Consider the following 10,953-nt stretch of genomic DNA (forward strand, 5'->3'; position numbering starts at 1 on the left):
AATGGGGTCTGTACCCACCCAAAGCAGGAAGGAGTCTGGTGGCACCTTAAAGACTAACAGATTTATTTGGGCATAAGCTGCATCTGAAGAAGTGAGGTTTTACCAACGAAAGCTTATGCCCAAATAAATCTGTTAGTCTTTAGATGCCACCAGACTCCTTGTTGTTTTTGTAGATACAGACTAACACGGCTACCCTCGATACTTGACCCAAAGCAGGGTAGAGCCACCTCATGAGAGTGGTGGGGGACAGCATGGCAGCTTGTTTCCAGCTGTAACACAGTGGCCTGCCCCTTTAAGGAGCCAGGATGCCTGGGGCCAGCCAGCTCTGTTCTCTATAAAGGACAGAGAGGTTAGTTGGGGGCAACTCCAGAAGGTAAGGGGCTCTGCAGTAGGCCCTAAAGCAGGGGGGTTGAAGGAAAGGGCGTATCTTCTTTTTGCAACTGCTGTGTTGTGATGGTTTTGCCTAAAAGTTTTCTGTTGAAAGAATCAAACTAAGCCCTGGGGCAAGGCCCTGAAAGTAACAGGTGCAGCAGTCTCTCCTTCCTGGGCTGGGAAACAGGCCAGCAGCCTACACCACCCAACAGCCATCTCAGCCCCTGTGAGAAGAGACCTGTGAATATGCCCCACCCAGTTCCGCTATCAGGGGCACAAAACAGCCCAGGGGAAGGAAAGGGTTGGCCTCCCCCACTGAACCCAAAGAGATTTTACAGCCCATGGCTGGGAGGATAGGGGCTTCCTGAGAGAGAGTAAGGTCACAAACCCCCCTCCATCCAATGCAACCAGAGGGGACCACAGGGAGCCCAGGGAAGAGTGAAACGCTGTGTCCTCTAACAGCCCTCCCCATCCCCAAAACCAAGAGTCCAGCCAAGTGGAGAGAGAGTATGGGGAGAAAGCAAGGGGGACTGTGTCCGTATCTAGTCCACACAGAAAACCAAGAGCTAGCCCAGGGGAAAGAGGCAGACGGGAGTCCTGATCAAGAAACAGAGGATATCTACTCCCATTCCTTCCCTATAGGGACCAGTGATGGGAGATCTTGCGAGAGGGCACTGAGGAAAGACCAGCATCACCCCCAGTCAGTCCAGTGAAAAGGGGACTTGTGCACCAGGGCAGTGGGAGATTTGCTCACTCTCCCATCCACCAAAAGGAGGGTTCAGTGAGCCCGGAGGAGAGAGGGGAGGTATTCACCCAAAGGACGATGCAATAAGTCCCAGGGCAAGGGAAGGAGAGTCTACTCCCATGGGAGCAAAGTTGAGTATCTCAGAGGCAAGGGACATTAAGAGGAAAGCCGAGCATTCCCTCAGACCCTGCAAAGGGTATCATCATAGCCAGCTCGGGGGAGAGAGGGGGCCAATCTCTGTCCTCACACATGTATGCAACTTCACTGACTTCAATGGAATTTGCCCTGATGTAATGGAGTGCAGAATTTAGCATGGAAAGAGAAGCAAAGAGTGTAGTGAGTTCCTTAGGAGAGGCATCCATACTTGAGCCCCAAGTCTCCACTTCCCCCTCCTCAGAGTACATGAGCCACCTCTGAAGATGTCCAGACTTTACCTACTTTCTTTCTTCTCTCCGTTGCTCTTCGTGGTGAATCATAGATCCACACAGATACTTGACTATTGCCTTTATGGCATATTTGTAATTTCTTAGCTTTTCAAAAGTGACATTCACATTTGTTCATGATTGACTCATGAACCATTTGACATTTTTTAAAAACAAAAAGGGAATAGGGAGTAGTATATTCAGCACGAGCTGTGCATCCTCTCCCCTTCCCCTAATACACACGCAAAGGAGTGCATCTATAGTGGTATTAGCCACAATCATATTTCTGCACTGACATAGCTGCATAGTGGAAGCTGTGTAGTGTACACAGGTGTTTTTACCACATTACCAGGGTTAGATGGTGCACTAGCAAAAATGTATGTCCACATTAACAGCCTCCACTGCTGGAGAATTACAGCTGCCAAATTTGGTAGTGCAGACAAGACCGCAGGATGCAACATAGTCTAGAGGGTTGGGTCTACTCTACTAACCCTGAGCAACTTAGTTAAGCTGACCTAACCAGGTAGATTGACAGAAACATTCTTCCATTGCCCTAGCTCTTGCCGCTCGGAGAAGTGGATTAACTATAGCAATGGAAAATCCCCTTCTGTTGATGCAGGACACAGCTACACTATGACGCTACAGCGACACAATGGCAGTGCCATGCCTGTGCCACTATACAACCTGCAGTGTTAACCTAGGGGAGTTTAAGTGGCACGCCATACCCAGCAATACAAAGGGAAAAAGATCAGTCAGCAAGAAGGCAGGACTTGGGGGTGACAAAGGAAGGCAGGGCTGGAGAAGTTAGCCCTTCCCACACATGAGAATTTCACAACCTAAACCCTTTGCCCACAGGGATGTCAAGAGAAACTCAGAACACCACAGTATCCTACCTATCCTAAACACAAAACAGAATTACCAACTGCAGGGGTTCAAAAACCATGAGTCAGGCCCCTAAAAATCATGATAATTTTACAAAGTAATAAATGTTGGGTTCTTTTTATTTGGCTTTTGAGACTTTAGGCATTATGTTTTCAAGTTTTTTTTCCACAACCCTTAGGGTTAGAAAATTACTTAAAAAAAAATAATGAAAGCTAGGATTCTCATGTAACCACATGACTCCAGGAGCTGTGGCTTTAAAGAAAACCACCAGATATGAGATTTGTGATAAAATCAGTGGAGTTAGCAACACTGAAAAGTTCCATGTTATCTGGACCTACCATAACATCAAATTAAGATTCCTATTTGTACAGCCTGTGTAGTAGCAGTGATCTGCACAGTAATTGCTACTGATTGACAGACTGCTACCACTCCTCCTTGTTTCCAGCTGTGCAATTACAATTAAAGAGGCTAACAATACACTAGGGGATTTCTGAAAATTGCTTTCTTGTACTTTATACAGATCACTGATTCCCTGTTCATCCAGCCCCAAGGACTGAGACAACAGGATGCTCACATCCCTACCAGGACAAAGTTAAGGTTATGTGGATATATGTGAGAAATGTCACCTTAATTCCTGTTTTCCTAATATTTGCTGTTTGCTCTATATCATAGTGCTAATGTTCTTGTGAGGGATTTATGTTGGAACAGTAACTGCAACATTCACTATGGACATGGTGAGGTTGTCTTCACGTACAGTACTACAGCAGTGCAGTTGCACCAGTGCAACTGGGCCACTGTAGCACCTTAGTGAAGACACTACTACGCCAGCAGGAGAGCTTCTCCCATTGGCGTAGTTAATCCACTTTCCCCAAAGGCGGTAGCTATGTTGGTAGGAGAAACTCTCCTGTCAACATAGCGCTCTCTACATGGGGAGTTAGACTGGTATAACTATGTCGCTCAGGTGTGGATTTTTCACACCCCTGAGCACCAGAGGTCTGTAGTGTAGACCAGGCCAGTAATAGCAATGGCCCAGATCCTCAAAGATATAGAGGCCTGATCTACACTAAAAAGTTAGGTCGACCCAGCTACGGTGTTCAGGGCTGTGCAAAATCCTCACTGAGTGACGCAGTAAGCCGACCTAACCCTCGGTGTTGTCAGCGCTAGGTCAATGGAAGAATTCTGTCAACCTAGCTACCACCTTTCAGGGAGGTGGATTACCTACACTGATTGGAAGGGTTCTGTACTGTCTACACTAAAGTACTATGCAGCACAGCTGAAGCTCTGCCTCTGTGCTGCTGTAGCATTTCAAGTGTAGACAAACCCTTAGGCCTCATCTACACTGGGGGGCGGGGGGAGAGGATCGATCAACGTATCTTAGATTGACTTAGAATCACTTACTTCGCGTCCTCGCGGTGCAGGATCGACGGCCACCGCTCCCCCGTCAACTCTGCTTCCGCCTCTCGCCGTGGTGGAGTTCCGGAGTCGACAACAGAGCGGACGCGATAAATCGATCTCCGATAGATCAATCACTACCTGCCAATCCGAGTAGTGTAGATGTACCCTTAGACACCTAACTTCCATTGATTTCAGTGAATCTGGGCCAAGGGTGACTGCAACCAGAACACTATCATACCAAAGGTTTTGTGTGTGTGATTATCCACTGATGTTCCTCAAAGTACTCAATCAGAAATGAATACACTGAATTGAAAAGCTTCAGAACTTTGATTCAGTTGTTGATTGGAGCAGAATTTGACGCTCACATTCTGAAATACCAGAAAAATCTCATGTTTGCTTGAGTTTTTTGCTAAAGATTTAATTCAGAGGGCCTGTACTATACTGAAAGACAGTCTCTGCAAACAAAGAATAAGTTATTGTTGAGAGGTACTAAGGAGCCATGGCACATCATAGGAAGCAATTTATCTCCTCGAAAAGTTTTTTTTTTTTTTCTTAGCGAAAATTGTTTTCTTTCTAAAACCTACAACATCCGTTATGTAAATTGCCCTGGAAACCTTCCTTGCTTAGCAAATAATGTTTTCATAGTCACATGTTGAAAGCTTGGCAACCTAACCATAGTGTGACTTCATTTAATCATGTATATACAACAGGAGGTAATTATTCCCAGTTTATTAAATGCTCTTCAAGTGGCAATTAGTAGATTCTAGCTTCCTAGACTGGCTGGAAAGGCTGCAATGGTTCACTGAGAAGCAGCATAGTCTAGTGGTTGTGCTATAGTTACTCTTCAGCGGGAAGCTTGTCACATCTTACAGGACACTATTTCCTGCTGACCCACACAGACCCTCTGACACAGAGAGAGAGAGAGAGACAAGAACCAGGTGTGGAGAATAAGACTGTGACTATAGTCAGCATTAGGGCAGTATTTATTTCATACATTGTTTAAATTAGTTTAATAAAAAGTTATCCTAAAGCCTGCCTCCGAATTCACTGAAACGCAACAGTGACTAGAGCAGAGCACTGCGCATGAGGAGACCTGTACTGTAGTCCAGGTTCTGTTATTGACTCACTATGTGGCCTTGGACAAGTCACTTAGCATCTTCTTTTTATGAACTCCAGCACTACCGATGTTAAGAGCTAAAGCGGTAGATTGCTTAGCTCACATGTGAAATCTATGGCACCCATTTCAAAACCAAACAATGCCAGTTAGATCTAGGGTGGCTTTGCCCAGCAGTCACCCACAGACCCTAAAATTTGGGACACACCCACTCTGAATTTCTAACCTGTAGCTCTGTTGTGTAATTAAAGCCGCATATTAGGAACAGCTCTGAGATCAAACAGTTGCAGCCCTCCGCCATGTTAGCATCATTTCTCTGAAAGACTCCTCTGTAGCTTGTTCTCCCTCCCCCTGGATCTGTCTTTATACCCCTCTTCCCCAACTAGCTAGCTTGCCACTTCCCTATTGCACACTTCCAGGGCCCTCTGGGTACAACTGCAGTTGTTATTGTTAAACTTGTGCCATTCAAATTCAGCCAGCCACTCCACTGGCTGCTCCCTTCCTAGTGATCCTAACTCTTTTTGCTTTCCCGGCTGTCCACCCCCCGTGCCTGGCTTCATGTCCAAATCAGGGTCCACTAAATAGTTGTACAATACACCAGATCTTTGCATTCCTGGTAGTTAATAAAGCACTGACTAGGTCAGGGGGGGAGGTTGGCAAACTTTTTGGCCCAAGGGCCACATCTGGGAATAGAAATGGTATGGCAGGCCATGAATGCTCACGAAATTAGGATTGGGGTGCAGGAGGGAGTGAGGGCTCTGGTTGGGGGTGTGGGCTCCAGGGTGGGGCCAGAAATAAGGAGTTTAGGGTGCAGGAGGGGGCTCTGGGCTGGGGCAGGAGAGTGGGGGGGTGAGGGCTCCGGCTGGGGGTGCGGGCTCTGGGGTGGGGTTGGGGATGAGACGTTTGGGGTGTAGGAGGGTTCCCCAGGCTGAGATCAAGTGGTTCAGAGGGCGGGAGGGGGATCAGGGCTGGGGCAGGTGTTTGGGGTGCGGGAAGAGGCTCAGGGGTGCAGGTTCCGGGTGGCCCTTACCTCAAGTTGCTCCCGGAAACAGAGGCCATGTCCCCCCTCTGGCTCCTACGTGGAGCCGCAGCCAGGTGGCTCTGAGCGCTTCCCGGTCCGCAGGTGCCGCCCCTGCAGCTCCCATTGGCCGCAGTTCCCAGCTAATGGGAGCTGTGGGGGCAGCACTTGGGTCTGCAGAGCGGCTGCCCCTACGCATAGGAGCCGGAGGGGGACTATGCCACTGCTTCTGGGAGCCATGTAGAGTGGCCCCCGACCCTGCTCCCCGGCTAGAGCACTGGAGTGGGGCAAGCCCCAGACCCCACTCCCCAGCAGCTTGAGGGCTGGATTAAAACGGCTGGAGGGCCGTAGTTTGCCCACCCCTGGATTAGGTCATTTCTTGGGTCATGTGTGGGGGGAGAAAGTGCTACTAAAATATTGATATACATACATGCAAATCATAAATTACCATCTTAATCTCGGAAGATCCAACAGTTTGCAGTTAGTAGTGATCCATCTTTGTTCTATGGTAATCATTGGATGAAGAACCTAGATACCCAGGTGATGAGCACATTAGAAATGCCAAATGGGCAGATAGGTTTAACAAATGATAACCACTTTCTGTGTACTTTTGTTCACAAAGGTCATGTTGACTATGTAAGAGAGGAATGCTAGCAAGGACATCACCTCCCAACCCCCAGTATATAGAATCCCCCCTAGAGAAATCTAAGCAATGCACCTAACGCTGTCTTCCCAACCCTCTCCCTGCAGCCACTTAACTCCTGATTGAATGATCTCTTATCCCCAGTAGCAAGCAACTGCAGCTGCTCTGGCTTCTTTGCTTCAGCTGAGAAAGTGGGATATGGTCCAAGTCTACTGTCCAGGCTTCTCCGTGGAGCAGCTGGCAAGGGATGCTCGGTGAGCACACCAACAATTTGCACCCTCCAACTCAGCACCCAGTTAATTGCTTCTGCAACGTGGGTGGATTTCCCCAACCCAGGGAGCAGAGATCCTGAGATTATTTTCCTGCACCTAGTCTGTCAGTATCAACTGTTTTAATAATAAACTGGTGTGAAACACAAGGAGCCAAAGTCAGTATTTGTGTATAGGGTTTGATGCCAAATATAAATATTAACTCGAGCTTAATAGCCACCAATGTGGTAAATATGCATTTTTTAAATTTTATGTCAGATATGTGCAATTTCTGAGAATAGATTTATTGTGCACGGCAGCCTGATTCCTAACCACTTGTAAATGGCTGTTTTTATTTGTGTTTTTATTGGTGGTGGGTTTATTTTAGTAAAGAATTTGTTACACTGGATTTGGGAACAAACTCAGAACTTGGGGGTCTGTATTAAGATATGTCTATACTACAGCAGAGACAAGGTGGGTGAGGGAATATCTTTTTTTGGACAAGCGTCTGTTGGTGAGAAAGACAAGCTTTTGAGCTACCCAGAGCTCTTCCTCACATCTGGGAAAGGTACTCAGAGTGTCACAGCTAAATACAAGGTTGAACAGATAGTTTAGCATAAGTAGTTAGCCCATATTCTAAGAGACCATTCAAAGTGAAGTGGCCCGTTAGCATCCCTGTAGTTATAGGACAAAAGGAGGGGTGGGGCAGGACTCAGTGGGTTAGGGACTGTTGTAATAAACCATAAATCCAGTGTCTTTATTAAGACTAGGATTTTTAGTGTCTAGCAAAGTTATGAATTTAAGCTCCCAGGCTTGTCTTTTGAAAGTGTTGTGCAGGTTTCCTTTGAGGATAAGGACTGATAGGTTAGATATGGAGTCACCCACAGGTAATACAGTGTTTTTGTCTTTTATCATTTTCCTGTGAGAGTTCATTTGAGATTGTAGTGATTGTCTGGTTTCATCCACTTAGTTGTTATTGGGGGATTTATTGCATTTGATAAGGTACACCATATGTTGTGATAGGCATGTGTAGGACCCATGGATCTTCAAAGCTATGTTGTGAAGGGCGTTGATCATTGTAGCAGTGAAGCTATATCTGCAGGTTTTGCATCTGTTGTTCTGGCAGGGTGTGGTGCCACTTTGAGTTGGTGTGTCCTGGTCTGCGGGAAGCCTGCTTCTGATGATGAGCTTGGAGAGATTGGGGGTTGTCTGAAAGCCAGAAGAGGCGATTAGGGAAAGATTTCTTTCAGGATGGCGAGCAGGTTCTCTCGGGGTATTTGGGTGGCCCGTTACATCATGAGATCTCCTTCTCTGGCGGAGTATCCTTGTTTGGGGAAGGCAGTTTTGAGTGTGTGAAGGTACATATTCTGGACTTTATCCTTGGAGTATATCATGTGGTATCTGAGTGCCTGGCTGAACATAACAGATTTCTTGGTGAGTGTGGGGGTTTACTTTCAAGATCGCTAGGTCCTACACGTCTATCGCAACATGTGGAGTACCTCATCCAGTGCACTAAATGACCCCAGCCACGCCTCTAGAAAAAAAGAGGATGGTTTGGTAACAGCCTGTGGACCTCACACAGACCAACATCATATACTGTAGCTGTGTGATCACTCCCTTGGCCGGGGCCATGAGGAAGACATGCTCAGAAGCCTGAGAGCCTCCACCACAGGAGAAAATACCAGAACAGAAAGTATATGTTAAGTTTGTCCAACTGACCTCACCTTCTTTTATGGTCACATACTCTTAAAAAATAGCACTAAACCACACTGGCTGTCAGGTGTTGATTTCAATGAGAGTTAGGCACGTGAGCCCAGATCCTAAAAGGTATTCATGAGTCTAAGGCTATGTCTACACAGTCAATCGAACGTCAAAACTTTTGTCTTTCAGAGGTGTTAAACCCTTCCCCCTCCCCCGAAAGACAAAAGTTTTGCCCCGACAAATGTCAGTGCGAACCGCACCTTGTCAGCAGGAGTGCTCTCCTGCTGACAACCAAAATGCCGCTCATTAGGGGTGGAAATTTTTTATCAGCAGGAGAGCCAACATTCAGTGGCTACACTGCACGAGTTTTAGCGGCACGCTAAAAGCTGTGTAGTGTAGAGAAAGCATAACTCCCATTGAGATTGATGCCTAAACACCTTTGAGGATCTGGTAGGGTTACCAACTTTCTGATTGCAGAAAACCGAACACCCTTGTCCTGCCCCTTCCCTGAGGCCCTGCCCCTTCTCCGAGATCCCACCCTCACTCACTCCATCTCCCCTCCCTCTGTCACTCGCTCTCCCCCACCCTCGCTCATTTTCACCGGGCTGGGGCAGGGGTTTGAGTTGCAGGACGGGGTACAGGCTCAGGGCTGGGGCCAGGAGTTGAGGGTTGGCATGCGGGAGGGTGAGGGCTCCAGCTGGGGGTGCGGGCTCTGGCGTGTGGCTGGTGATGAGGGGTTTGAGGTGCAAGATGGAGCTCAGGGCTGGGGTAGGGGGCCTGAAGAAACTATAGTGACAATCACAAGAAAGAACCCTTGAGGAGAGAAGCAGGAAATAGTTGAGGAAGCATTCATAGAAACGATGACAGTTTGTGAAGAGGGCATTGTCAGAAGAGGGAAGAGGAGTTAAAGAAATTAAAAATGGAGTCTGTTAACATATAAAACCAGGGAGTAAGTGGCAAAGAAAGAACAGACTGAGAAATTCATCATGAATGACGAAAGTGCTCCTGAGTCTCTCTAACTTGTAGGAAGGGCTGTAGTTTTGAATTGCTCTCTCGGGCCTCTCTTTTGTCCAGGGCTTTTCCACACATACAGTACTTCAGCGGCCCCACATCGCTGAAGCGCTTTAATGTTATTACACCAATGAGAGCGCTTCTCCCTTCGGCGTAGTTCATCCACCTCCATGAGAGGCGGCAGCATGGATTTTTTCACACCCCTGAGCAAGGTAGTTATACCGATGTAAATTTGTAGTGTAGAAGACCTGGCCTAAATATTGTTATGCTGAGAGGTAGTGGTGACTGCACTGATCAAAAACCTCACCGCGATTGGGTGTGAACACATAATTCAGTTAACCTAACTGTCAGGATGAGTTAATCAGAAGCCCCTCACCTAAGACGACAGCAGGTTGTGAACCTGCCCAGAGTGAGGAGTGAGTGGGCGGTGTTGCTGAGCAATGTGTGTGTGTATGTCTACCGTGGCGCTGGAACACTTTTAGTAGTGGGGGTGCTGAAAGCCAGCCCTCTTGCCCCTGTCCACACACCCACCTCCCCCAGAGCTGAGGCTGGGAGCAAAGCCCCTGGCGCTGACTGGCAGCAGAGTCCTGGGTGCGCAGGGCAGCAGGCGGGACCCTGGGTGCAGGGCTGGCAGCTGGGAGCCCGGGGGTGCTGCAGCACCCCCCGCACCCAAAGTTCCCGAGCCTATGTGTGTGTAGGGAGTACACACAGAAACCGAGAATAGACAGAACAGAGGGAAGCAGAGGCAAAAAGCCAAGCAGTAGGCACTGAACACAGTCTGATCCTAGAAAAAACTAGACAGATCTTTGGGTCTGTTGGCTAAGGAGACTTGGGGCTATAAGCTAAGAAACTCATCCTTTTGTTCTTGCTTCCTCCTGTGTTCAGAAAAGCAGGACTTCGTACATTCCTTGTAAATAAACAAGATTGCTTCAAACAAAATACCAGACTCCATCAATTTCTACTCCCAAATGGAACATCCCCTGGGCCCTGAACTTTGACTAGCCACTCAAATCAGAAAGGGGGCAACAATATATGTTATTTTATAACCCTAGCCTTCTTTTCCCTCACTGAATACATTTCTCGGACTTAGTCCTAGTGAATGCGATTCAGGGGATGCTCCTACTGATAGGTATTTGCAATTTATGTGTCAAGGCACAGGGATTTAGAGGGCAGGGAAGAGAGACCTCATGGTGATATGTACCTAGATACAAAAGCAGTTTGCACATTGAAATGCCCCAAAGCTTTTGGCTTCTTTTTAAATTCAGTTTCTTAATTTGAAGTCTTCCAGAAAAACAAAATAGTTTGTAATAATCTATTTCTAGATTATCTTTCATGATTCTTTAGGAACAATAAATACAATCGCTAATTAGCACCAAATTAGCAAATGATCAAATCCCTGCTA

The sequence above is a fragment of the Trachemys scripta genome, chromosome 7 (genome assembly GCF_013100865.1).
Source record: "Trachemys scripta elegans isolate TJP31775 chromosome 7, CAS_Tse_1.0, whole genome shotgun sequence".
In the NCBI taxonomy this organism is placed as follows: domain Eukaryota; kingdom Metazoa; phylum Chordata; order Testudines; family Emydidae; genus Trachemys; species Trachemys scripta.